This window comes from Artibeus jamaicensis, unplaced genomic scaffold (genome assembly GCF_021234435.1).
Source record: "Artibeus jamaicensis isolate MK-2021 breed Jamaican fruit bat unplaced genomic scaffold, CSHL_Jam_final contig_471, whole genome shotgun sequence".
In the NCBI taxonomy this organism is placed as follows: Eukaryota; Metazoa; Chordata; class Mammalia; order Chiroptera; family Phyllostomidae; genus Artibeus; species Artibeus jamaicensis.
The window spans coordinates 3,318,128-3,345,541 of record NW_026521850.1 but is presented as its reverse complement, the minus strand read 5'-3'; the positions used below and the strand labels follow the sequence as shown (position 1 = coordinate 3,345,541).

Below are 27,414 nucleotides of genomic sequence, written 5' to 3'. Positions count from 1 at the left end.
GAACACATTACCAACTTTGGACCTCGGCCTCTGGGGGAGCTGCCGGGTCCCGGAGGCAGAGCTCATGGGTGGGACCACCAGGGTCCACCTCCCAGGCTCCCCCTGATGCAGGATGGGCTCTTCTCCACCCAGCCTCCCTCGAGGTCCCCCCGGCCCCTCTCCCAAAGCCCGGCGGTGGAGCCATCCCCCTCTGGGCAGGGCCCACGCCTTCCTTCCAGTCTGTGACCAGCTGTCTGGGTGTGAACAAGCATCTCAAAGCCTCCTGCTGGAGAAGTCAAACTCAACAGCCGTCCACACAGCCTGACAGGTGTGCCATCAACCCGTGTCCTCGCCCTCACGGTCTGGACTAGAAGGAACACACCCCCTCCACGGTGTCCATCCGCCCATCCTCTGGGTGCAGCACTGCACTGAGCACGCCCACCGGGGCCTCGGTTCGGAGGCCGTTTTCCCCACTCTCTCACAAAGGCCACTCGCTGGGAGCACCTGACGTTCCTGACCCAGCACCGTGCGTAATGGGCACAGGTCAGAGATGTTTAAGGAAGGATCACAGACAACAGATAGGTCACAAAGACCCTCCAGGCCGCTGTGCAGTGCGGGCTTCGGGCTCTGCACCCCCGGACCAGGAAAACCCACCCACTCGCACTCCACTCGGGGCTCCGCCAAGCGCCGTTAAAATGCCAGCAGAGGCATTCTGGGATCTACAATCAGTTGACATTTTTTCTAAGAAAATTTAAACTAAAAAAACTCTGGTACATTTAATCTTGTGAAGTACTACCCGCCTTCCCTTCCACTCCCCTAAAAAGGGCGAGAAAATTCACCGCCAAAGGTCGCCCGTCCGTTGAATGTCCCTGGCGTGTGGCATTTCAGCCCACGCATGCACGCGTGCAAATCTGCAGCTGTCCTGGGAGCCCGGCTGCCGCCACCATAGCCAGACAGTTGCAGATGGGGTGGCTTCTCCCTCAGCCCCGCTTTCTCCCCCACTTCCTGTCAGCGCAGCGCAGACCCTTAGCGTCCCCTCCAGGCCCCTGGTTTCTCCCTGGCAGAGAAGTAAGTAGACTGCACCTTCCTTCCCCGTCAACCCCTCCGGCTCAAGAATCCAAGGACATTCCTAACTTGGTGATTAAAAATGCACTTTTTATTTCAAAAGTTCAACCACAACACATTCTCTTCTTTAAAAATTTTATAGCATCTACACTTTCAATTTGAGACTTTTCATTCATGCTAGGTGAGCCTCTTATGTTCTACATTAAATGCAAGGCATGTGTGAGCAGCACTATTAATAATATAACAGTGCCAATCTCAGAGGCAGCGACACAGCCGCAACGCCCGGCCCCGCAGGGACGGACGTGGACGGCGAGCGCCTGGCGGTCGTTATTAGATGCACGGGAAGAGAGAGTGCGCTCGCTGCCCGCCCCTCAGGGTGAGAGTCAGGAGGGAGTTTTCCTTTCTTCCCCAAAGGCACAGCTCGTCATTAGCTCTCATAAACACACACGGCGCTGAGTCGAAAAACAAGTGGTTACCTTTATTAGACTCAAAAGAGAAAGGGAAGGTGAGTTTGAACGTGTTCACGGAGAAATGAAGGTTATAAATTCATCGGGTACATCAGACTCAGAACCGAAGGCCGCTCAAGTCACACATCATGACGGTGAAACCAAGTCCGGTTCGCACGTGTCCAAGAACTGGCTTCCTAGCAAGGCCTGCTGTCCGCCGCGATGGCGTCCCAGAGCTCGGTCCCAGGATGCAGCTGGGCAACGTCCTCAGGGGTGTCTGAGGACAACTCGCAAGGTGCCCCCCTTCCAGGTCCAACAGAGGCTAAAATGAGCCTGCCATGGAGAACTGGACCTCAGAAGGACGGCTCGGAAGGACGTGTCCCAGACAACGATGCTAGGCTACACCCTCCAGGTCCCAGCAATCTCACCCTCCATGATGGAGGGTGGGCCCACCTCCTGTGCTCAGCGGATGCAGGCAGGTGGCCTGAGTGACGGTGGCCTTCACCCTTCTCCTGCTTGGCTACAAGCAGAAGCCAATGAGAAAGACTCAAGGCAGGAAAATGCTACATGTGGGTCTTCATGTGAAACATCAAACTGTGTAAGAAGCAGGGGCTGTGTGCTGTGACTTCAGCTCTGAAATCTGCCTGTGAAAATGGCCCGGTTCCCTCACAGCGTAACTTCAGCAGAGCACACACCTGCGTGAGCGCACACCTGCTTGAGCCACACACAGTGACCCCCAATGAGCACACGGAAACAGAACAGACCAGACCCTTGGCCAGCACAGGAAGAGTAACAGCCTCTGCAGGGTCTACTGCGTGCCGGGCGCCCGACCCTCACCGCGCACCGAGGAAGGCGTTCTCACATCACCCACTTCGTCGTTTGGGGAGGAAGCCTAAGGCCCAGTCACGCGGCCACAGGCGCACGGCTGAGCTCGGGTCCAAACGAGTCCGCGCCCACAAGTCTAACGGCCTGCACTGGCCACCAAGTGGGTCTCACCCGTTCAGAAACGAACGGCACTGACAGACAACAGACACTCGCCCTGCACCTCCCGCAGGCCAGGCACGGCTCCAGGCACAACGCCAGGAATACAGTGACGACGAAACGGACACCTGTCCTCGGGGAGACTGCAGTCCAGAGCGGTGACCAAAGAGAGGAAAGCAGGGGGTGCCGAGTGACGACCTGGAGACGGGGAACCATTAGGAGGGAAGCGGGGGGGTGACCAGGGGCTGCAGCCGTCAGCAGGAGGCCGTCAGAAAGGCCTCTCTCAGGGGGAGGCGCCCAGTGAGCCAGGACTGAAGGGCGCGAGGCCACCTGGGTGGAGGAGGAGATGCGCGTCCCCTGACACGGGGACGCAACGAACGTGCCGAGGCCGGCCCTGGTTCGGGGCAGCTGCGCATCACACCGGCTTTGCTGCTCTTCCTCGGGCACCCGGCGGGTCCCTGCCACCCTGCCAACTACACACTGGTGGACCCCGGCCGGCCCGAAGCCTCGACCTCTTCTTTTTCCAGCTCAGTTAGCGAAAATTCGTTCCTCCTGAGGAGGGCTCTTTTTGACACTTGTCACTCCACGCACATTGATTAGAAATAAAAACACAGTAACGAACTTTCACTCGCCCACTGGATTGGCAAAGATCTGAAAATATGGAGCGTAAGGCAGAAAAACACGTGGGAACCGCTGCTGAGTGCACACTGGTGGGCTACTCCCAAGGGCGAGGGGGCCAGAGCCACCACAACAGCCCACGCAGCTGCCTTCGGGCCGGCTCTTCTGCGGGGACTGGCCACGCACCGAGGCAAAGCCCTGGCCCGGGCACGCCTGCTGCGGCCGTGTGCCCTGACCGAAGCCTGGACACAGCCTACTTTCCCTCGGTGGGGAGACCCACACAGCGACGCCTTAATTAAAGGCAGCCACCTAAACAGAACGAGCTGAGGGTAGTGAGGGTGAGACCTGGGCCTTTCGAGAGAGTGCGTCTGACGACTGCGTCGCGGCCGCGGACCAGGGCGCCCCTGCTCTTCGGGGTAAAGGGTCAGGGCCAACTGTACAAACTGAAGCACCGTGGGAACCCTGCATAGAGCAAGTTTATAGGCACCATTTTTCCAACAGGAAGTGCTGAGCATTTTTAAATAATAAGGTATTTTTAAGTTAAGGTGTGCGTGTTGCTTCTTTTAGACAAAATGCTACTGCACACTTACCAGACTAGAGCGCAAACGTAACTTTTAATTGCACTGAGACACTGAACACGCACGGGACTCGATTATTGCAGTTTCGCTTCACCGTGCTGGTCTGGCGCCCAACCCAGAGAAGCTGCAAGGGGCGCCTGCGTACTGCGCACAGTGACGAAGGGTATGCAGAGGTGGTGAAGGCAGGTGAGCGTGTACGGAGCTCGACGTGCTGTTCCTGCAACTTTTCTGAAAGTGAGGAGTATTTTCAAAGTACACAGTGTACAGAGAGGGTGCAGACGGTGGCCAGCCCTCACTGGAGGGAGCACCACGACACCCAGGCCCTGGCATCCCCTTCAGAGAGGAGCAGGCAGCCGCCCCGGCAGTGGGGCAGGTGGAGCAGGGGCGGCCGAAGACCCCCGCTGTGTGTGGGCAAAAACAAGGCGGAGCGTCAGTCAGCCACCAACCCTGTAGCTCACAGTCCCCGACCCAGCTGGAGAAGCACCACAGCGTCCCGTCCCGACACAGGCCTGGGTCGGAGGCTGGGGCCCGCCCCCCGGCCAGCCCAGTGCGAGCTGACGGGCTGAGTGGTGGCTCTGAACACCCGCAGCCTCCTCAGCACAAAAGAAAGAAGACAAAATTACGTTTGTGTGCTGGATTAGAGCAGAAAAGGAGGTATTTTGAAAGCATGTGAAAAAAGCCGGAGGACAAAAATACTTTCTAGCTAACACTGAGTACATAAGAACACCTCGCTTCCCTAAGCATTTGGATTCGGTTAGAATGCAGATCGTTTGGTTTACGCGTTGTTGTGTTTCAACTGTGTTAGCAACTAATCAGCCTCGAACACCAGCAGCCCCTGCTTGGCAGGAACAAGCACAAAGAAACGGCGCAGGTCTGAATCCTGGCCCCACCACTTACTGGCTGGGGGATCCGTGGGCAGGCAAAGCAACCTCTCCTCCCGGAGTTTCCTCACTCGTCTGTGAGACAGAAATCATACTGAGCACACCCTCCTGGGGTTGTCTGTGGAAACCACGCCACGCCCCTCGCTGACTCTGTTTCCAAGCATTCCCAGGTATGGTGCCAGGTGCCGGGGACATAGCTTTGAAGCTCAGGCAACCTAGAGCCTGTCGGTACAGACGGACGGGGCCCCAGACTAAGAACGAAGGGCCCCTGTGAGACACACCCAGGTGTTGGACGGTGCAGGGCCGAAAGCCTACAGCAGGAGGACATTCCGGCTGAAGGAAGGGCCCGTGAGAAAGCTGAAGCGAGAGGGGCCCCGGCACGTTGAAGAGCGTGTGGGAAGCATGTACGTGTGAGCCGTTTCACCCCGGTGCTGGGGCCAGGGTGAGTGCTCCACAAGGGCAGGGGCGACAAGGGGCGCGGCTGGGAGCTGAGCGTGCCCTCTGCCTATCACAGGTAATGGCGGACCTGGGTCTCGACACGAACACGCACACTTGAGACGAGTGCATCCCGGGTTCACCGGCTCACTGCGCGTGGCACTGCTACACGCCGGTGACTCTCTGAAGCGATTCTGTGATTTAGTGTCGCCTATCGGAGCAAAAGCGGAACAGGAACAGCTGCAGGAGAAGGTTTTTGAGCCCACGTTTCATGGGACACCCAGGTGCTAGTTCACCCTGCCTCAGTGAGAGCCCCAGGCGTCTACACAAAACAGGAGCAGGCCAGTGACAATGGTGGCTGTGGTGGTTCTACCAGTGGAAGGATGAGTGACTGGTGTACGAGGCACACGGCGAGCAGCCGAACTCCACGGAGCGGCTGGTAACTCCTATTTCAAAATCTAAAGCTTGGATGGCACAGGGGACAGATGGCTGTGCAGTATGCAAATACATCCACAGCACCAATGTGCTCGGGCTGGCTGCGGCACCACCGACAGCAAACCGGAGCTGCCGTGCTGCTCAGGGGAAGCGACTGCGGCGCGGCTCAGTCTCCAGGGAACACTGCGGAGGGAAAACCAGCACACCGGGCAGGACTCCCCCCAAGCAGCCGCAGACTGGGCAGAGGGGCGTGTTTCTCACGCACGCGCTCCGGCTGACGCAGTATGTGCCCTCACAGAAATGAGATGAGAAGTCCAGTTTCCAGACCCAGCAATGTCACGCCACCTGCCTCTGCTCAATCCTGCCCCACAAACACCACGTCCGGGTGGGGTGGGGATGGGTGACAGATGCGGCCACACAACTCAGATGCAAAGAATCCACAGAGCTGACAGGCAGGAGGATTGACGTTTCGCCCAGTGCATGCAGCTATTTGATTTGAGAAGGCCCGAAGAGAAGTGCCTTCACCAAAGCCACACTCATCGGTGTCTTTCACTCATTCATTTGTTCATTCACTCATTCAGAAACTATTTACAGGCCACTCCTTAAAATGTGCCAGGCTTCTTCTAAGCGTTTGGGAAGCACCAATGAATAATCACAGAACACCCGCAGTAAGCTCATTTTTCTTTAAGGAAAATACACAGTGTGTTAGAAGACACCGTGTGCCCCAGTTTCTAAGCTGTGCAGAGTGGGTCCCACAAGCTGGGGGGGGGGGGGGGGGCGGTGCTGCATGTCCAGTATGGGGCTTCCCACAGTGACGGCTTCTGAGTAAAGAGACCCAGACCATTTGGAAGAGCGGTCAACACAGAGGCCAGGGGAGATGGGAGCATAGCGTGGATGTTCTGGAGTCAGCCAGGAGGTGGGGTGGAGGTGGCAGGGACCACGGGGGTGGGGAAGCCCACTGCGGGTGCCTGGCTTCCACCCCGGGCGAGGCAGGCTCACGGCAGGGCTTCAGGCAGAGGAGTGATGATGCGACAACTTTCCTCGCCAAAGGACATCCACCTGCTGGTGGAGAGCAGGCTCTCGGCACAGGGAGAGCCAGCAAGTCCATGGCAGGGCCAACAAGAACGTGAAGGTCAAGCTGGCTCACCGATGGTTTCAAATGCAGCTAAATGGTGCTCTTCCACGCCCTGTGCTTTCAAACAGGACTACTAAACTGCAAGGAGCGCCCAGGTCAGAATAACTCCCCTCGGAATAAGAGTGGTTTCCAGGTGGGGAACTCCGTCAGCGTGGAAGCAGAGTGAGAACACAAAGAGAACGGCTCAGGGATGTAGCATCCAAATGTTTGCCTTTTATCACCAAACCTGCAGTTTACTGAGTGAGTGCAATGCGTCTGCTGCTCTGCTGAGAAGCGGGTGAGCTCGGGGCTGGTGATCCGTGTGGCTCGGGGGGCCAGACGCCACCACACCCCACCGAGTCCCGCCAGCTGTCTGCACCAGGGCCGCCTCCCCTCCAAAAGGAGAATGACAGGAAGAGCCGTACACATGCCCGAAGGCCACTGTGGGGGTTACTTACACATGCTGATCGGCACAGAGCAGCCAGTCTGGTGCCCAGCAAGTGCTAGTGCTCCGCAGTGCCGGCCACCGTCATGACTGGCTGCCACAGTACGGTCCCGCCCTGGTAACCCTGTGAGGGCAGGAGACGAGGCAGGCTCTCCAGGCAGTGGACACAGAGCAGAATTCACCCCAGGCTATGTGATGTCACCTTGGTGGGGAGCCCTTCTTCAGGAGGGTCCACACGCAGAGCGATCGAACGAAGGCACTGCCGTCCAAGGATGGCCAGAGGAAGCAGGAGGCGGTGTTCACCGGTCCCACGATCCCTCCAGACACCAAGACACCAAGACTGGGTGCCACCCCAAGGGACTTTCCCAAAGGAAAAGTCACCCTTCACCTCTGTGACCACAGGTCCCTCCTCACAGCAGATGTCACTGAGATGGCCTCCCTTCTCGCTCTGAAACTGCATGACTCCACGCTTTGCTTTCTGTTTTGTTTCATGAGACCACCGAAGGGGGGAAGTGCCAATAGAAAGTGGGACATTTTGATAAAGTGAAAACAGACAACACGCGTGTCCATCCCCCTCACACAGACTTTACGATCTGATAAATCTCACTCCCACTACCACACCAACACCGACTCCTTCACATCACTTATCGGAGGCTGTCAGGTACACACTGATCATGTGAGAGAGGCCATCCCATCCTGCTCGGCCGAGTCCTCGCACTCGGCTCATGACACTGCACAAAACAGGGCCGTTCACACCGGCAGAACCTCACCCCTGCCCTGAAGCAGGGAGGTGAGTTATTAAATGATGAAAGGCCAGCGCCACCACCTTGTCGCTGTCTCCCTATGGGAGGGTAGTTTAAACCAAACTAGGCAAGAGGTTGCATGCCGGCTACCTAAGAACAGCCATTTATAAAAAGTACAGATATCACAGTGGGGCCGGGGAGGGGGGGTGGGGACCACGAGGAAAGGGGCTGGTGGAGCCCCGGGGCTCCACAGGCGCAGACGGCATCACCTGATGGGGGGCCTGCCCATGCAAATGTCATGAGAAAGCTATAAATAGGGCTCTAAATCTATACATCGGGCAAAAGTGTGATGCGGCAAATAAATACTAAGACAGCATGTTTACTTTTAGCCGAATCCCAACGGATCAGGCGGCAAAGCTTAACTGCAACCAGACCTTTCGGCCCATTAAGACTTAATCTGGATCAAGGACATGCAGGTCCCGAGAAGCAGCACTAAAGGAGACCAAGTTTTTGTCTCTTCTGTGGGCACCTCCTCCTCCACTCACCCCCCCCCACACACACACACACCCAGCCGTTTGGGACTCTAGCAAGGTTCTGCTACGGTTGCGTTTCCCCCTGGTTTGCTAATTTGGGAAACGACGGCTGCTCACCTCGACCATTTTATCTCAGGCGGAGGGAAAGTTTCGAGCGGCACTGCACCCACGGGATCGGCCGCCGGGGCCCAAGGCTGCAGGGCCGCCGTTCACAGTCTGCCCTGAGCACTGCGAGGCAGTGGCCTGCTGGCATGAGTCAAGAGACCAAACCACGGGCAGCAAAGAATAAAAGGGAAGAAAAAGAAAAAAAAAATCAAGTAGTAGAAAAGGGCCGGAGAGGGAAAAAACAGAAACAAAGGCCCGTCAGAGAGGGCCCCCCAAAACTCCTCGGCCTCCCTTAGCATCCAGTCTGGGCTGCCAGTGGAGGCAGAAAGGGGTGGAAGGGCCCTGGAGGGTGGGGCTCAGTTGGCTGGAGCATTGTCCTGCAGACCAAAGGGTCGTGGGTTCGATTCCTGGTCCAGGCACAAGCCTGGGCTGCAGGTTCTGTCCCCAGTTGAAGTACCTACAACAGGCAACCGATCAATGTTTCTCTCTCACGTGGATGTTTCTCTTCCTCCCCTCCCTTCACTCTAACACCAATGTGCATGTCCTGGGGTGCAGATCAAAAAGACGAGGAAGAAGAAGGGCGGACAGGAGTGCTGCGCTGGCAGCAGTGCGGCAAGGGCCACTGTGGAGCCCGGATGGGAGCGGGTCTAACGGGGCACGGAGACCGCAACTGCGGTCGGGTGTGTCCATCCCTCGCAGGTCCACTCTCTTTCACCCTCTGCTTGGTGACTCGGGGGCAAGGAGCGGTCCTGTGGACACCTGGGCGGCGCCTGGAGGGGGAGTGGCACCAACGACGCGCTTCACTCGGGGCAGTCGGCTGTGTGCACAGAGCGCCTGTCCCGGGACGGCGCGGGACCAGTAGCTCCCTGGCGCCGTCCTCTCCGGGCCGTGGCCTGTGGCGCACACGAGCATTAGGGCAGAGCTCTGGCTGAGCGCTAACACCTGCTGCTGAAAAATGTACGACCACCAATTTTTTAGACCAAAACCAAGATAAGATTTAAAAATTTTTAATATTCAGGGTGGCTTAAAAACTTAGGACCGAAGTCCAAATTAGTGCTGTCTGGCAAAGAAAAAGAGGGAAGACGCATCCCGAAGCAGGCGCACTCACCGGTCTGGCCCGCGGTGGCAGCTGCCACCGGCTTTCTTCTCTCAAGAATGCAAATGACTAAGATAGATCAAATACCTACTTTGCTTAAATACTCTTCATAATGAGTTTCTTTCCTTCTTTTAAGGATATTTGATGTTGGCAGCTGATGGATCTCGAGTTAAATTGTTTTAATTCAAAACAGCACCATCTGTTGTCAGGATCTGCTGGTTCAAGAAAGGAGGCAAGAAACAGTGCTGCAGGCAGCCAAGGAAGGTGACAGAGGAAATGACTGAGATGTGTCTGCAGACTGGCGGGGGTGGGGCGGGAAGAGCTCTGCAGATGGGGGTGGGGCCGAAGTGGGGTTCTCGCCTCAGCTCAGCCTCGGAGCGGCCGCAGGGTCTGGGCTCAGTCTCCTCCTCTACAAAATGGGACACCGACTGCAATGGCGGTCATTTCTGGCAGCCACAGGTACTAGAACATGCTGTGTGCCAGGCACTGAGATAGGGTCTTACATGAATGACCTCCTCTGTGCTCTCTTTATGCCTGGATGAAACTCCTTAGACCCACAAGTGTGTGCACTGATGTCCCCATTTTCCAGGTGAGAAAACCAGATGCAAAGAGGTCAGGTCACATGCCCAAGGTCATGCAGCAAGGAGTGGGAAAGCCCAGAGGTGAGTGTAAGTGACTCCAGGGACTGCACTGTAACCAGGGCACTGGGCTGCCCAGTGGCCTCCGGGAGAGACTCCTTCCCCCCCCCCCCCCAACCCTGGGTGCCCAGGGCCGAGCAACCGGGCCCTCATCCGCCGCCCAAGCCGTAGCTGCGGCAGCACTGAGGCGGGGCTGAGCGGCTCTGAGGCCAGCGGGCAGATCTGCGAGGACACTGCGCGCCCCGCACTACTGCAGACAGGGCTTATTTCACTGGGCTCCACTTTCAATCTGCGTCTGTGATCTGAATGTTGATGGGGTTGTAAGAATTAGCGAAAAGCGAACTCGATCCAGTGGAAAATCCCCAGCATCTGATTTTCCAAAAGGCCAGCTGAGTGTCTCCCGAGACGTGTCTCTCGTGTGGAGCCAGCGTCCTGACTTCACTCTGCCAGCTCTGGGCGTGGGGGGAGACGGGTGGCTCGGACCCTCCCCAGCCAGCCGCCATGTACCTCCTGACAGTGGGTGGGTTCTCTAACGACATCTGAGCTAGACCAGTGTCAACTTCTCAGGGTCAAATAAAGGAAGAGACGGATAAATAAAGCACAACTTCCAAGAAGCAGCGAGAGTCCCACTTCAGGAGCCTGTCAGGTTAACACGAGGGGGTGATGGCCGGCTAACAGGGACACTTCGGGTGCTGCCGTCGCGGCTACTGCCACACCCTGGGTACTCGGTCACCCTTCTAAAGCTCAATTTTCCCACCTGAAAACAAAGGGAAAGAAATAATAAACTAAAAACTGAAAATCCAGAACACTGCCAGAGGAACCAGGAAGGGCTGTCCTCAGGAGAGAGGGACACCAATACCAGGGCAGGGACCCTTCCGGCTGGTTCCTCGGCAAGGAGCGGGTACACAGGTGTTCACTTTATCATCATGTATACGCCTGATAAATGCATACGGCCCTACTTTATATATCAAATCTCATAATTTAAAAAAGGAAAAGACTCTTCTGACCCTCCTACTATGGCGAGCATTTCAGAAAAAGAGTAACTGAAAGAAATGACTCACTGAAACATAAGTGAACAGATTTTTAAAGAAATTCTAACGGTCAGTGATATAATTTGTGCTTCAGAAAAAAGGTCCTTGGGGGGAGAGGGCCAACAGTCGGCAGCACAGGGGATGGCACGGGGGTCTCTGGAAAAAAAACAATAAGCCGCCGGCCCAACTGAAGGGGCCCGGGCTCGTGTGAGTGAAGGCGCACAAACACCGCTTCCCCCTGCGGAAGAGGGCGGGCTTGTCCTGCTAACGCCAGGACCGACCAGCAAAGGGGGTTCACGGACACTGGTCACGGGGTCCAACCGGTATTTTCTTCCTCAGAGTTGCTATCTTTTCCAAATTTCTAAAATAAACCTGTTACTTTCAAAATCTTAAATGTACTTTGTAAAGTGGCACATAAGGTAACAAAGGAAAAAGGGAAGAAAAGGGAGAGAAGAAGCCAAGGTGGGCGGGAGAGACTGAAGGAAGGAAAGAAGGAAGGGAGGGAGGGAGGGAGGGGAGGGAGGGGAGGGAGGGGAGGGAGGGGAGGGAGGGAGGGAGGGAGGGGAGGGGAGGAGGGAGGGGAGGGAGGGAGGGAGGGAGGGAGGGAGAGAGGGAGGGAGGGGAGGAGGGAGGGAGGGAGGGAGGGAGGGAGGGAGGGAGGGAGGGAGGGAGGGAGGGGAGGGGGCCTGGGCACCTGGTGGCTGTGGGTCCGGGTGCAGGTCCTGGCTGCCCCCCCCCCTCAGTTTCCTCCTCAGTGACCGAGGGACCAGAGTGCATACATTACAGCGGCTTCCAGGGTCGGAAACTGTGAAACGCCCAGCACAGCACGTGACAATTTATAAACGCACAATAAATGTTACCATTCTTACTTCTGAGAGCCAGCACTTTTTCAGGGTCTTTCATCCAAAATGCCAAGAGGGAGAGGGAGAGGGCGATGGTGCCCAGGTCCGTCCTAGGAGAGGTGACGAGGACACAGGCCTCGCCCCCCCCCCAGGTGTGCCCCTGGCAGCCTGCCCGCCCACTGCACCACACTTTCAGTCTGCAGGCTGACTGTGCTTCTAATCACTGGCTTTGCAGTCGGATCTGCTGACCTCACATCTGAAGGACAATCCTGTATCTGCTTAAATGATCAAAAACAACGCACATTTCATCCACAAATTCTGTGGCTGGAAAATTACCTGTAGAACTGAATTGATTTTGTTCACTTCTGGTCAGTTTTCTTTTAATGAGAGGCATGCCCTTAACAAGGCAAAAATAAAATTCATTTACTTCAGTAAAAATGCATTACAAACACACACAAAATGTTAATTTACAGTGTTACCTCATGCCATACACCAAAAGTAACTTCAGATTGATCATACTGAAATCAGATCACAAAAAACACGGGAGACAGAAGGATGTGAGCGTCTCATAACTACTTTCTTAGTTTAAAAGAGACAGAAGATACAAAGAAAAAGACCAACAGACTTGAGTACACACTTCGAACTTTCATATGTCAAGAAAAGAATACAACAAATTCTAAGGCAAACGACAAACTGAGAAGATATCTGTAAAAATGAAAAACGGTAATATTAATAGTTGTAGAAAATAATGAAAAATATTTGCACAACGTACGCCAAGCTATGTTTTCAAGAGTATCCCTACAGCATATTTTCAAGTGTGGAATAATTAGGCAACCTGTCTATCATAGAAGAGAAGTTAAATAAATCATAATACAGCCCTGGCTGGTGTAGCTCAGTGGATTGAGCACAAGCTTGCAAACCAAAGGATAGAGGTTCGACTCCCTGTCAGGGCACATGCCTGGGTAGGTAGCAGGCCAGTTCCCAGCAGGGGATGCACAAGAGGCAATCATACATTAATATTTCTCTCCCTCTCTCCTTTCCTTCCCTTCTAAAGATAAATAAAATCTTTTAAAAATAAAAAATAATAAAAAAGTAAACCATAATACATCCATATAACAGAACACTGTATGAATGGTGTATTTCTCTATATGTTATTGAATAAAAGGAAATTGTGAGATAATATGCTTAGTAAGATCCCACGTTTGTTTTTGTTTGTTTGTTTCTTTTTGGTCTCACACACACACAGGAGGAAAGGTCCTAAAGAACTATTCATCAACTGTTAACCGTGGTTCTACATCCCAGTGGTGAAAGGACGGGGGGGGGGGGGGGTGTCCCACCCCGGCCATTCACTTTTCAGTTTTAGACCTCTACGTCTGTTTGCTTGTTTTATTAGAAACAGATATTCTCTTACAGCTCTGAAGAAAACAATACTGCTGTGGCCACTTCTAACTGCTTATCAATTAATACCCCATCTCTTTTACTTTCTTAATAACGGACCCTGAGATTTTAAACAAAACCCATTGCTGCTCGGCCAAAAGACTACTTCTCAGCAGCCTTTACAGCTGGGCACAGCCGAGTGTCCAGTTCTGACCAATCAGATGCAAACAAAATGTTCTGGGCAGGTTCTGGAAAAACACCTTAGAAGTTCACGATGGGCGTCCTCCGCTCCATCCCCAGTCCTCCTTCCAGGCTGCTGCCAGGAGGGAGAAGAGACGGCTGGGGGACGTGGGAATGAGGCTGCGCTGGGCAAAGCAACGAGAGGAAGGAGCACTGGTTCCCTGGTAACACGGAGCTTCCACCGTGGCCCTGGACTACTTCGAGAGGTCCAAGTTATTTACAACCAAACCTGATCTTGATATGAACTTGTATGTCTAAATTTAGCAAATTAATAGGCAACGGATTTGAATTGACAAGGGAAAAGAGATACACCTAGGTAATAAGCATAAAGGTGAAAGTTCAGTTCTATTCACTACTAATTAAGGAAACTAACACCGTAAGCTGCTGTAGTTCACCTGTTACTAAATAAAGATGGGAGTATTTCTGTTTCATTGTGACAACCTTTTCCCAATGTTCATAAAGTACAGTGAAATAGGCCAACTAGCATGTCATAAATTGTAGACTGGTCCGGTCATTTTGGAAAGTAACGTGGCGATAAGCACCAACAGTCTTTAAAAAAAATCCAGTCCCCATTCCAGGTCCAGGGAAGACACAGAAGTGTCCTGTGCCGTCTCTCCACCGAACGCAGCTACAGAACCTTGACAGAGTGTACAGAGCGGTTATCCGAAGATGCTGTGAAGTAACCAGCAGCAGGTGAACTAGGGAAGAAGACCAGACTCCAGAGCACCGCTGAACCAGAGAGGACTGAATCATCTCTGTCCTCCAGGCTCCCCCAGCCTCGATTCGCTGCTGCCCCAAACTGGCAGTGCAGACAGACACTCCAGGTCCTGGGAGTGGACGGCCAGAGCTCCAGACATTCTAATTCTGGCTCACAGAGTGGAAGGAGGTCACCTACTGCAGACCGAGTGGGTGAAATCACCTGCCAGGCTCTCTCTGCTCTCTGTTCTCGGAGGCAACGGAAGCAGTGCTGTGACATCAGCATTAGCAGCTGCCGTGGGAGCCCGAAGGAGTGCCGAATTTTGTGGATAGGGAAGTGTCCCTTCCCATCAAAGGAGCTGCAGTTCCAAGAGAGTGCAGGAATACACATGCACCCGCCCTCACTTTTCTTCTCTCTGCCTGTCCACCGCTCCGCCCCAAATGCCACAGTGAGAAGTACACAGCAGAGCAGGCCAGGGCAGATAAAGCCCTGGATCCCAGCCAGGGACCAAAAGCAGAGGCCCCGAGAACCGGAAAGTGCAATAGAGATGGCAGAAAGCATGCTCGGAGCAATTTATCTCATAAAGTTGTTTATGAGCTCCTGGCTCCACCCCAAGCTGTACAAGCATGGATTCGACCTTAAAGAGAATAAAAAAGACTTTAGCAACTGAACTACCAGAGAGATGACTGCCAAGTCACAGACACGAGTGGCATACCTCTGACATGGATCAGAGTGCCATGGGAAAGCTTCAAAAACAAAAGTAACATTGAAACCACAACCCGTGGAAAGGTGATCGGAACCTGCAGTGCAAACCCAACAGGCGGCTTGCCTGCTGAAACAAAAGCATCGTGTTCTCTGCAGGGTCTAGACAGAGTCTCCCCACACAGCACCAGAAACGTGCAGGACACAACCCAGAACGATTGGCATGTCGATGACAAGGAGAACCTCGACTCACACAGATGAAGGGACCACGACAAGTCATCAGAGACATGGCGTTTTCTGACAGAGACATCAAATAGCGGCTATAAAAATGCTCCAACGAGTAAAAGACAACTCTTGAAAGAAACAGAAAAAGAATGTTTCTAAAAAGAAGCAGAGGATACAGGGAGGGGCCAGATGGGACGTGTGGAAGTGAAGGACAGACACACACACCTTCACCACGGGGCACCTCTGGCGGGTCGACTGCTGACCTGTGGCTCTATGCGAAAGCTTGTCCAAACGCTGGGGAAAAGACCTACACCCCGGGACACAAGAACTCTACTTCCGGACTGTCCTCGGACAGTACTCCTAAACAGAGGTGTTCGTGACGCTGGTCAACTGAATGCCTGACCTAACAGGACCATGGTAGGGAAAACTATGAGAACATTATACAATTCTCAAATTTAAAAATTTCCGATTACTATATGATATTACCACATGGTGGCCTAAAAGAATCCTTACAATACAATGGGAACCAGAGTGGGGGTGGCTTTCATTGTACACGAAGACGGAACACCACGAAGCGAACCACTAAAGTATTCACCTAGAAAGAGGACTGAGAGGAGAGAGCACGGAAAGGCGGCTGTGCTCAGCCGGACGTGGAGGGGCGGAGATGACACGCCTTCTTCCTGACGCCTCTCTGTGCTCTTTAGACTGTGCTAATGGGCATCCGTGACTTTGAAAACGATAATTAACTACTTCCGACCACATTTTTTCCCCGCTCTTACAAACATTCACAACATTACCGCTCAGGATACCAAGTCATGTTATGTCCATTTTCCAGCCACGGCTTTTCTCTGAAGAATGAAAAGACGCTCCTTGAGTACAGGAGTCCCAACCACTCTTGCTCCCAGTCCCCTGGTCAACTGCTAAGGCAAGAAAACACTCCTCCTGCTGATGGTTAATAAATAATGTGAAATTATTCAGAACTATTCAAATCAAACCAGTCCTCCTGATTAGGAAAAAATTTAATGTGACACATTTGCAAGACCTCCATTCCAAAGCAGCTCAGTCTCTGCGGACAATTAGAGAATGTCAAGCTGTCACACAGAATGCCACTAATGACTAAACTGTTCTTTTGATTCCTCTTCACTTAAAGGTCCCCGCCCTCCCAGACTGTCAAGGAGGCCTCTGCCCCTCCATCTGCTCTGCAGCGCCAGGCCGCACGTGAAAGGCCGACAGCAGAGCCCCCCCGACCCGCCAGCCTGCTCAGCAGCCGCACGGGGCACTGGTCTGCTCTGCCCGCGACGCCCTTCACCTGACACCCTGGCACCGGGTGGAGGGCGGGGCTTTGGCAGCACAGGGAGCGTCACCCATCCACGTTAGGGTCTGCACGAGCAGGGCAGACCGCTGCTGACCCACAGCAGACTAGCCGCGCCTCATTTCAGGGTAGAAAATGCACACTGGGTTTCTGCCCTTTACGCACTCGGTAAAGGAGAGGAGAGCTGTAGAAAGCAAACAGCACCGGAGAGCACAAAGCCAACGGCGGTGCCTGGGCAACCTGACTTCTTGCTCAGCCTTCCTGAAAGGGCATTAAGCGTGACCTTTAAGAACAGTAGGTCAACTGATCCATTTTGGAGAGATGACCTTGCGTGCAGCACAGAGTGCGCTGCTGCCAAGGGGGACCTACCCTGGCAGCAGGGCTGCCCGTTTCACGTGCAGGAAAAGTTACTGGGACTTATCTCCATTGATTTCACTTGCAAGAAAAACGCATCCTAAAACTGCAGCCTCAGCAGGACACTAAAGGTCGGTCTTGGCTTCTTGAGGGATGAGCTTGATATCAATAGTTATTAGGACACATCATACAAGACACACAGGAGAGACAGAGAGAAGATGCTGGTAATCTTACTTAATCCTGATGCGGCCTGAAACCAGGCTCTGCAGACTGTGGGAAAATCAAGGGGAAACCTCAATATTCCTGAGAAGGGATTTGGACATGTGCTCGTATCTGGAGCCTGAAGAGAAGTAACAGTGAAGCTGTGACTCCAGAGCCCTGGGTGGGTGGCTTCGTGCAAGGAGCCAGGAGAGTGACAGAGTGGACATGTCACTGCTCCTAAACCATTCTCTCTGACAAGTCAGTAAGACCCGGTTGAATATCGAGCAGAGTACTAGGCTGGCCCAACCAGGAAAACATACAGGACCACAGATGGTTAGACCTGGGCAGGGTTTACAATCGGAGAAGGCAGCCCTGGATGGTGTGGCTCAGTGGGTTGAGCACCAGCCAGGCAACTAAAAGGTGGCCAGTTCAATTCCCAGTCAGGGCACACGCCTGGGTTGTGGGCCAGATCCTGGGTTGGGGGTATGCAAGAGGCAACCGATCAATGTTTCTTTTACACATCAGTGTTTCTCTCCCTCCCTTTCTCCTTCCTTTACCTTCTCTCTAAACAATAAACTCTTTTAAAAAATCAGGGAGGGTGAAGAGAAAACCAAGACCAGGTGAGCTCTCAGCATCAATCCGACCAGCCCCCAGAACTGCACGTTCCCCTAACCACACACTCAATTCTCAGCAAAGGCAGAAAAGTGAAAACACTACCAGGAATAGAGGGAAGCCAAAGGGAACAAGAAATGACAAAATTTCTTCAAAAGAATCTGCAATTGGGAGATACATATATATGTGTGTATACATACACACCTATACACTAAATTTTTTAAAATATACTTTATTGATTATGCCCTTAGAGTTGTTCTATTTCCCCCTTCATTCCCATCCACCCTGAACACCCCCTCCCCCACTATTCCCCCCTTTAGTTTATGTCCATGTGTCTCAAGTTCTTTAGATTCTACATTTCCCCTACTATTCTTGCCCTCCCCCTGTCTATTTTCTACCTACCGTCTATGCTACTTATTCTCTGTACCTTCTCCCCCCTTCTCCTCCTCCCACTCCCCTGTTGCTAACCCTCCATGTGATCTTCATTTCTATGGTTCTGCTCCTGATCTAGCTGTCCTCTTAGTTTGCTTGTTTTAGGTGTGGTTCTTAATAACTGTGAGTTTGCTGTCCTTTCACTGTTCATCTTTTTTATCTCCCTATACACTAATTTTAAAACCATGTACAACCTATGTAGGTTGTACATGGTTCTAAAATTAAATTATCCTTTTTTCTTAAACCTAACAACACCGACTCCTGCAATACACGCTCAAGAAATTGGAGAAAATGTTTCTTGTGTATCTGTAACCAACTCAACAAATATCAGGGCATTAATTGTAATGCAATACTCGGCCAGGAATCAGGAAATATGGGTTCCGGTCACATCCACATGACAGAGACAGTGTCCCAGAACAGAGGAGGCCAGTGGGTCCTGGGGATGGGGAGGATCTGGGAAGGCATGAGGAGAAAGGACATTCTGGAAGAGGTACAACATCAGCAAAAGAGAAGTTGGGAAAGGACCAGCTATGTCCCAAGGACAGGAAACGGATGGTCTGACTAAGGAGCATGCATGGCAGGCACCGGGGGGTGAGCAGAGGCAGTCAGGGTGGGCTGCAGTCCGGAAGCCAGGTTAGGGAGGGCGGCGGCTGCCGATGGGTGGCCACTGGGGACAGTGGCAAGGAGAGCAGGAAGGAAGCAGGCCACGGGTGGTCCTTTACAGCCTCCTTCCTGCAGCATCCATCGCTGTAAGAGACAGGGTCCAGGCCCTGCTTTATTCCCAGGGAAAAGAACACTAGGAAACCAATATAAACCATAGATACAAAGTATCTTTTTTGACACTAAAAGGTACTAACAAGCAACAACTGTAGCAGAACACCTTCCAAAGACTCCCAGGCCCGCTCTGTTGCTGGTTCCTCTGTAGGGATGGCTCTCCCCAGACAGCTGCGTGCAGCCCCCTCTGCTCCAAACAGACCCCACACACACACCTTCCAGCTAAAGAAGCCCCACCCCCATCTCTCTAGAGCCTTTCACCTGCACCACTTTGTTTTTAAAGAACTTACTACTACCCAATGTTGTTTGTATACTTCAATTTGTCTCCCCACCAGAATGCAAGCCCCATAAGGGCAAGGACTTTTGAGGCTTTTTTCCACTTTGTCAACATCTGAGAAGCACTCAGTAAATACTGGATGAACGACTGGAAGGACTCAGTCACAGTTCACTCAGGGAACCCCTGGTTCAACACACACACACACACACACACACACACACACACACATGCACATTTGTAAGTACACACGCCCCCAACACCGCTGCAAATGCTGCCCTCAGTCCACCCTCTCTCAGCGGAGGCGTCAGGGCGGCAGTTTCTGTAATCGGTGGTGAGGTGCATCCCAGGTAATGTGGTTGCAATAACCAAGTACGTGAGACTGTTGCTTAGGGTGAAGTTAGGCCGAATTCAAGGTCATCCCTGTAACTTGTCTGCCACTCATTTGCATTCCGTAAGCTTTTTTCAGTGGAAAAGAAAAGAGCGGAATTACAGCTAGCTGGTACACAGGTTTCTGGAAGGATTAACCCAAATGCCACATGTACTTTGTTATAAAATTTGACAATGTCGAGGAAAGAGGGCCTGACTCACCCCACAGACTGCTCCCTCTAGCTGAGGGTCTGCCTTCTCTCTCTTCGAACTGCTACATCGTGACAGCTGAGGCTTCTCAAAGACCACCCGTGCCCACCCCCGGACGAGACATCAGGACTGTGCAACACGCACAGCCAAAGACAAGGGCAGTACCGGTCTAGATGGCCAGGGGGTCCTTCCAGCCTCTACGTCCATGCTGTCCAGCACAGGCCCACGGGCCACATGTGACTGTTTAATCTAAATGTAATTAAAATTAAATAAAACTTAAGTTTAGTCTCTCAGATGCACTAACTACATTTCAAGTGCTCAACAATTACTTGTGACCCCATCAGATAACACAAGTAAAGAGCACTTCGTCATCACAGAAAGCTCTGTCGGCGAGCTCTGCTCTGGAGTCCAGAAAATAGCAGGTGGCATGCAGTTCGGACAGAAGAGAAGAGTAGGCGCCAAAGCAGGTCCCTCCACTTGCCACCTGAACTGCGGAGGGACATTCGGCCCAAGACCAACGGTACGAAAGGCAACAAAACAGAACCACCTGTGGCTCAGGAAAAGGGGTGGCAGGAGTCAGTAACATGGCCGCCAATCCCTCAGGGACCTCCCCCCCGCCACCCAGCCCACGCGCCGGCTCCCACATGCCATGGGCGAGCTGAGAGCAGCAGGGCTCACACAGGGACAGAGGGGCGGCCTCCGAGAAGGTGGTGGTCACCTGAAGACAATTTCACCTTTTGTACCTCCTTTAAAAGGGGCCCGCTATTTGTCTACAAACTTCTGCTTCACAAGCAAAAACAAAACATCTCAGAGAAGAGCTGACATTTAATCTGCGAAGAGTCTCTATTTTGAGGTTCAGGAACAAAAGACTAATTCACAGAGTGGCTATCTCGTGGAGGTGCGATATGTATGTTTCTGAAGGACATAACGGCTGTCAGGATAAAGCCTAATAGCTCTCTGTATCGAAGGTAAGGCTTAAATACACACACAGAGAAAGTCTCTCTCTGTAACACGCCCATCAAACTCGGGGGCACTGAGACTTTCAGACCACGTTTCGGGTCAGCGAAGTCAGGACCCTTCTGTCCTGGAGGAGCAGACACCTGCGGGGCCAGGGGAAGGCTGCTCCTTGGCCCGGGGCAGCCGGGCAGTGAGGAAATGCCTCCAGGGAAAGAGAGCCGTGGAGCCGGGGTGCTCACGTGCTCAGGACAAGCACCGATGGTCTGAGTGCATACGGCTGTGGCAGGCGGTGGGGTCAGAGATCCAGTGGGGGGACCAAGCACAGAAAAAGGGGCAGTGGTGAGTGCCTCCGTGTGCCACACCCACGGGAGTGATGTGAAGACCCCTCGATCCCCACACCAGCCCAGTATGGCACGCCCTGCCACCAGCCCCGTGTCACAGCGAGAACAGGGCACAGGGCCACACGCCTGGAGCCGCAGAGCCAGGAAAACGGCCCAGCGGCTGTAGACAGAGACGGCCTGCACCCGCCCGGCCACACCCCCACTGCTCTGCCTCCCCGGCCGTCCCTCCCGCAGCTCAGTGCCAGGCAAAGCGGCCCAGCTCAGGAGGCTGCCAGGAGGTCACCGGAGTGTGCACCCGGGGTCACCAGCTGATTCCTGGGTGTTGCCCGGTGAGCACCGGTTTTCATTTCAGTCACTATGCGCTATAACGCCTGCTAGGAAACACACACACAACTACTAATTGAATGTTACAGCTTTCTTTTCAAAGCAACATATTAAGAAAAAGAGGTAATCTACTTAAAGAGTTATCAAGTGATCTATTTAAAGAGTTACACATTTGGAAAAACAAAATCGAGAAGGTGGCAGGGGACCCGAACTTTGTGGATGGGGAAGTTTAAAAATCCAGCTTTTTAAAGCCTTAATTTTTGTGTTTGGGTTGTTTTTCACATCGTCCTGTCAAAAGCTCAGATCCCTTTCCAGGCAAGTCGATGGATGCCCTCCCCACTCGTCCCCAGGGGGCGCTCACCAGGGCTGTCTCCTCTGCAGCCCTTCAGAGTGTGCTGCAGTATGTCCACGGTGGTGGCCCTCTGCCCCGCCTCCCCTCCCGCTGGCCAGGAAGCACTGTGAAGGCAGGGCCTGGTCTTCTCTAGCCGCCTCCCCGTCCCTGCCCCCGAGTGGACTGCACCGCTTTGCAGACAGTAGGCCCTCAAGAAGCACATCCTAACTGACCGTGCCACCCGCATGCCCCCACCGTTCTCAGGAGGAAAGAGTCAGTATTCCTCACTTCCACCAACAAACAGGAAGAGGCACAAAATACCTGCGCCCCAAACAGTTCTTGAAACAAAGGACTGGCAGCGAAGTGGCCAGGAGACCTAGGGGAGCCTGGGTCCCCTCCCCCTGACGCTCGCCCAACTTCCCCGTGAGGATGCGGCCTGAGCTGGGCGGGGCGTCTCTGGGTCCGCCACACGCCCAGCCTTCTACGAGCACTTTATAAACAAACACAGTAATTAACCTTGGGACCACTGAAAACCACATGGGCAGCCCAGCGAAATTAATATTTACAAGATCAAACAGGATAGACGATTAAACCAAAAAGGATTTAGATGTGGGTCAACTCACACTCCAAACCACAAATGAAATCTGCTATTACGATGCCTCACACTCAGCACCAACAAGCGGCTCTGAGACAGACATCAGGAGGGGAAGAATCTGGACCGACACCACGTGGGGGGGGGGCTCCCACTGGTCCCATTACACACCCAGAAGTGCCCCCTTTCTGCTTACACGAACGCGAGTGAATCTTTTCCTTGGGACCCACAGAGCCTAGAGGAGGCAAAAGTACACACCAGCTTGCCCCACCGGAGGTGACCCTCGGCCAAGCCCTGGAGCAGGCTCCCTGGTGGGCCGGCCTGTCGGAGGCTCTCCACCTCCAAGGGAAGAGAGAGGGGCCTGGTGGCACGGGCCAGCGCTGGCTCCCACTCAGCACGACATTACTAAGTCTCTTGCATCTGAAGCCAGCTTCCTTCTCCCCGAAACCATTAGGAGTAACATAGCTGAGGTGGGACCTCAGTGAACCAAGGGTAAACGTAAGAGCACATCGAAGCCAGTGGGAGGCCAGACTTCCAATTGCCCAGACACTAAGCTCGCTGGCAACTAGAACATTCTGCCTGTACCTAGGATTTTCTAGCAGTGGTCCCACGCATCACCCATCAGAGTGGAAAGACTCCTTGAGCTTAGCACTAGTAAGTCCCTCAAGGGTAGAAAACCGGGTTTGTGTTTCTTCACGATGCCCAGTCGTCACTGTCCCCCTCCACTTTCTCAGCACTTCTGTGATGACAGGGACAAAGCTGTCATGATTGCTACTGCCAGTGAATGCAACAAACACAAAGGGAAGTTCTATGTTCAAGTGAAAAAAATGCCAACAGTGACAATGCTGTTTTTCTCATACAGAGAATTATGAGACTTGGCCACCAATTTTAAAGGTAAAATCTTTATATGAGACTGAGGGAAATACATGCAATGTGATCATTTGAAAGTCAAACATAAAAAGCACGATGATTGTGGTCCCCTCTCCTGACCTCATAGACAGGCACAGTGCGTTACATTTTCCAGCAACTGGAAGGTCGTGTGAAGGACACTGCGTGACAAACACGTCTGCACCTCCACATCCACACCTCTGTGACTTTGGTGAAAATGCATCAAAAGCTAAGGATTTTATAACTAACCCCATTATCAATATATCATATTTCACTTATTCTAAAACCTGCTGAAACCTCAATGCATCTTACAATCGTGATGTCAGAAAATGATCTTTGCAACACTATGTCTTTCTCAATGCCGCAGGGAAAAAAGACACACCTTATGATCAATGACATCTCACAGCCAATAAAACAGAAGGGATTTGGTGGCTGTCACCCCTCACCATTCATACCTCCTTCCCAGCCCTGGAAAGAGCTCATAAACCCCCTCGCCCCATTCTGAAAATCCCACTTAATCAGAAAGAATGAAGTAGCAGCAGTGGGCTGTAGATCCTTACAACTAGAGAAAAAGGAACTCAACTTGCACGCAAAGATAAAAGAGAACTGTCCGCCGCAAGTGAGATGTGACCCACGGGATCAGAATCCAAACAGTGCCTTTCCTTCCTTAAAAGCATCTAACTCTCTGGCTGGTGTAGCTCAGTGGATTGAGCACGGGCCCGTGAATCAAAGGGTCGTTGGTTCAATTCCCAGGCGGGGCACATGCCTGGATTGCAGGCCAGGTCCCCAGTAGGGGACACATGAGAGGCAACCACACATTGATGTTTCTCTCCTGATGTTTCTCCTTCCCTTCCCCTCTCTCTAAAAATAAATAAAATATATTTTTTAAAAGCATCTAACTCAAACTAGTGTCCCCTTCTGATGGAGGCTGGTGTGGGGCGGGGGGCAGGAAGGGGAGCTGCAGAATCGCTCCACAGCCCAGCACGGAGCTTGGGAAGGGGGGACAAGCTGCAAGTTTAAACAGTAATTTGTGCATAATTATCCTCTCGGGTTGATACAAGATACTTAGACTGAATGAACCAATCAAAGTACGAACTGTGCCGGAAGCTCCAGAGCCGGGCCCCTAAGACCAAACTGCCAACAGCCCCGGGGCTGGCGGGTACCGGGCAGCCCGGCGGTGGGGGGCGCACTCTGCTGAGCCATGACGATGGAAACCTCCAGCATAAGATCCATGACAGCCTGTGCACACACAGCCATAGTCACACATCACGGCTGCAAGTGAGTCCTCGGGAGAGCAGAGACCGAGGGCAGCAGACGTGAGTATGCTTTGCTCAAAACCCAGCATGAGCTCACTGCCCGCACGCATGACCCGGACACGTCTTCTCTCCCCCGACCTCCTCGCTTGGAATCGCTAGTAGGAAGTCAGGTTGGCGTCAATAAATCAGCGTCAATCCTCACTAACACACTGCAGTGTCGTGCTCCTAACGTTTACTGAGCCCCGGGCGAAGTGCCTTACCAGCATCAGCTCTTCAATCTTCACAAAAACCCAAGAAAGTAAGAACGATAATCATCCCCATTTAAGACGTGAAAACTGAGACTCATGAAAGACCAAGGGACCTGCCTAATGTTACAGCCAATGAACACAGAGCCTGGGTCCAATGGAGACCCTACACTGCCAGGGAGAGAGGGGCGGGTCAGGGTGGAAAACATATCACCGAACTAACAAAAATTCCACTTCCACTTCTTTTGTGAAAGAGTACCCGATCAGCACGCATGCGACCCCACATGAAGCCACATCAGCAGAGGAATGAGGGCATCCCTGCGATGGGGAGAAGTATCAAGGACACGCAGTCCAGGAGAAATGCGGACACAGGGCCACTGGCAGCCACAGCCAGAAAGAAGCTGGGCCGACGGACAAGGGACCGGAGTTGACAAAAAAGGGGCAGAACACCTTGGTCCTGCAGGCTACCAGTTCCATCTGCATCCACGGGATGGGGACATCTCAAAGCCAGCCCGACACAGTCCCCTCCTGAACGTCCCCCTCCGGTCGGCGGGAGAGGGGCACAGGGACAGTGCACGTCTCTGGAAGCTTCCTGACAGGGTCCCTTCCTGAGCTCCTGCAGGAAGCCTGTACCTTCTTCCCTGGTCACACTACGATCACTCAGCTTCAAAACTCAATTTTCAAGCAAACTGTTTCAAAACATTCTCCTTGCGCCTTTCAGAGGGAAGCGTCCATGGGTCTTTCCTTTGTCTCCTGTGGCCCCAAAGTCGCTCCAGATAACACATTGCCTTCCATCGACTGAGGCACTGGGACAAGACTCCTTCTGCACCAACCAGCATTTCCGTGGCATCAAAGGACAATTTAGGAATGAAAACAAAAGGTGGGAAGAGAGGGACAACAGGAAAAAGAGACGATAGGGAACGTGAAGCCGCGAGGGACAGAGGCTGAACCTCAACTTTGGAAATAAGTTAACTTTCTGCTCAAGTCAGAAAGTGAAGCCAGGGCTACAGAAGCTGAGGGCACCTCGTGGGCCGCACCCTCCGCGGGCCCTGCTCCTGCAGGCGCCGGGGCTGGCTCCGGGAGGGTCTGTCCAGCCCAGACCATGCAGAGAGGGAGGTGAAGCTGTGGTATAAAGACAACAAGGTTCGGACACCTTTTCGCTTTGGCTGTAAGATTTTGCTTTTTATAACTGTAGTAGATAGTTTGCAAATGAAGGTTATTTGAAATACTTTTAAACTACATTGTTTTAGCTTAAATATTATATTATAAAGTTTTTTAGAATAAATGTGCTAAATCACTACAAAATTTGTTGTAATGTGAATTGTAAACATGTTATTAATAAAATACTTTGTTTACGAGTTTTAAAGAAAAAAACCACACTTCTTCCTCCAAGGCAGAGAATCTTAACCTGGGTGGGCCCACAGACCCCTCCAATAGTAGTGAGGAAAGCCAAGGACACTGTCCTAGAAAACTGCACCTGTATGCACTCGCAAGCCCAGCAGACCCCCAAGTTCAGAGCCCCTGCCTCTCATGAAAATGCTGCTTATGACGCACGTGTTATCAAACACACACAGGCAGCACCGGCTGGGGTGGGAGGGACAGACGCCTAAGACACAGAATGGAGAATTCAACCCCGCCCCACAGTCAGATGCTGGAGCAACTTCCTGGCCATCTGCGCCAGTGCCAGCAGTGGCCACAGGAGTAGACGAGTGTTGCCATGACAGCTGGGACCAGGGAGCCTCCCTGCGTCCCCGAAGGTCTGTACAGCTAAGTTATGCTTTAGCAACTCAAATTTAAAGGCAATGCCACCAAGAAACACCGAAACCTGAACGTGCAACAGAGAAGTCAGGACTCACACTGCACCCGAGAGACCTTCCTCCACGGTTTCTGTAAATGCTCAGGACCACAGGCTTCGTTTGGGGTGGCACGGGGGACTACAGAGTGAAAGGGCCCGCAATCCCATGACCTGTCAGTCTCCGGGGCCACTTACAACAGGGCAGCCTGAGGAAGGTGGCTTAACTCTGAGGAACCTGAGCACCCTCTTCAGCACAATAAGGCTGACGCTCGGGTCCTTGGGGAATGGTGATGATGGCCACGACAGCCACCAGCGTACCGCCCCCCACAGACTAGGCCTCATACATGCACTGCAGCCCAAGGGAGTCCAATTATCGACCTCCTTCACAGATCAGAAAGCAGGAGTAAGCCACCACTGGGCCCAAGGAGTGAAGGGAAGAAGCAGGACTTGAACGCAGGTCGTCTGGCCCAGAGCTCCTGCTGCCACCAGCCCGCCCCCCGCCCCCCCACGGCCCCACTCCAGGTCTGCAGGCGGCCCCTCCGTGTGGCGTTAGGAACTGTAAAGTGCTGCAGCTGCTTCCACTGGATCCTTTGCCCTTTTCACAGCTGCCTCAAAATAATCAAGATAATTTGCCTTCTGTTTGTCTCCCCAAACTAGTTTTAAAAAAAAAAAAGCAACTTAATACGCATTATCCTTCAACAAGGAAGCCATGAGTGGAGCGCACAGCCAAATAAAGAGAGCTGGGCAGCTGCGTGCGGAGGCAGCACGGGGTGAGCCTGCCCCCTGAACCTGGAGGAGAACCTGGAGGAAGTGGGTCCAGAGCCCTGCCTGGGCCCTCCCACCGCCCCTCAGAAATACTTTCCATTAGCACTAGGGTGCTGACTTCAAAGACAATTAAACTACTCATTTAATGGAAGTGCTTTCTTTTTTAGATTTTATTT

The 27,414-nt window shown here is 53.0% G+C and overlaps 1 protein-coding gene across 1 annotated transcript in view; it reads right to left on the bottom strand.

Moving 5' to 3' along the window:
- MED27 (mediator complex subunit 27) overlaps positions 1 to 27,414 on the bottom strand; it is a 163,404-nt gene that overhangs the window by 122,630 nt on the left and 13,360 nt on the right. The gene's annotated exons all lie outside the window — the stretch shown is intronic.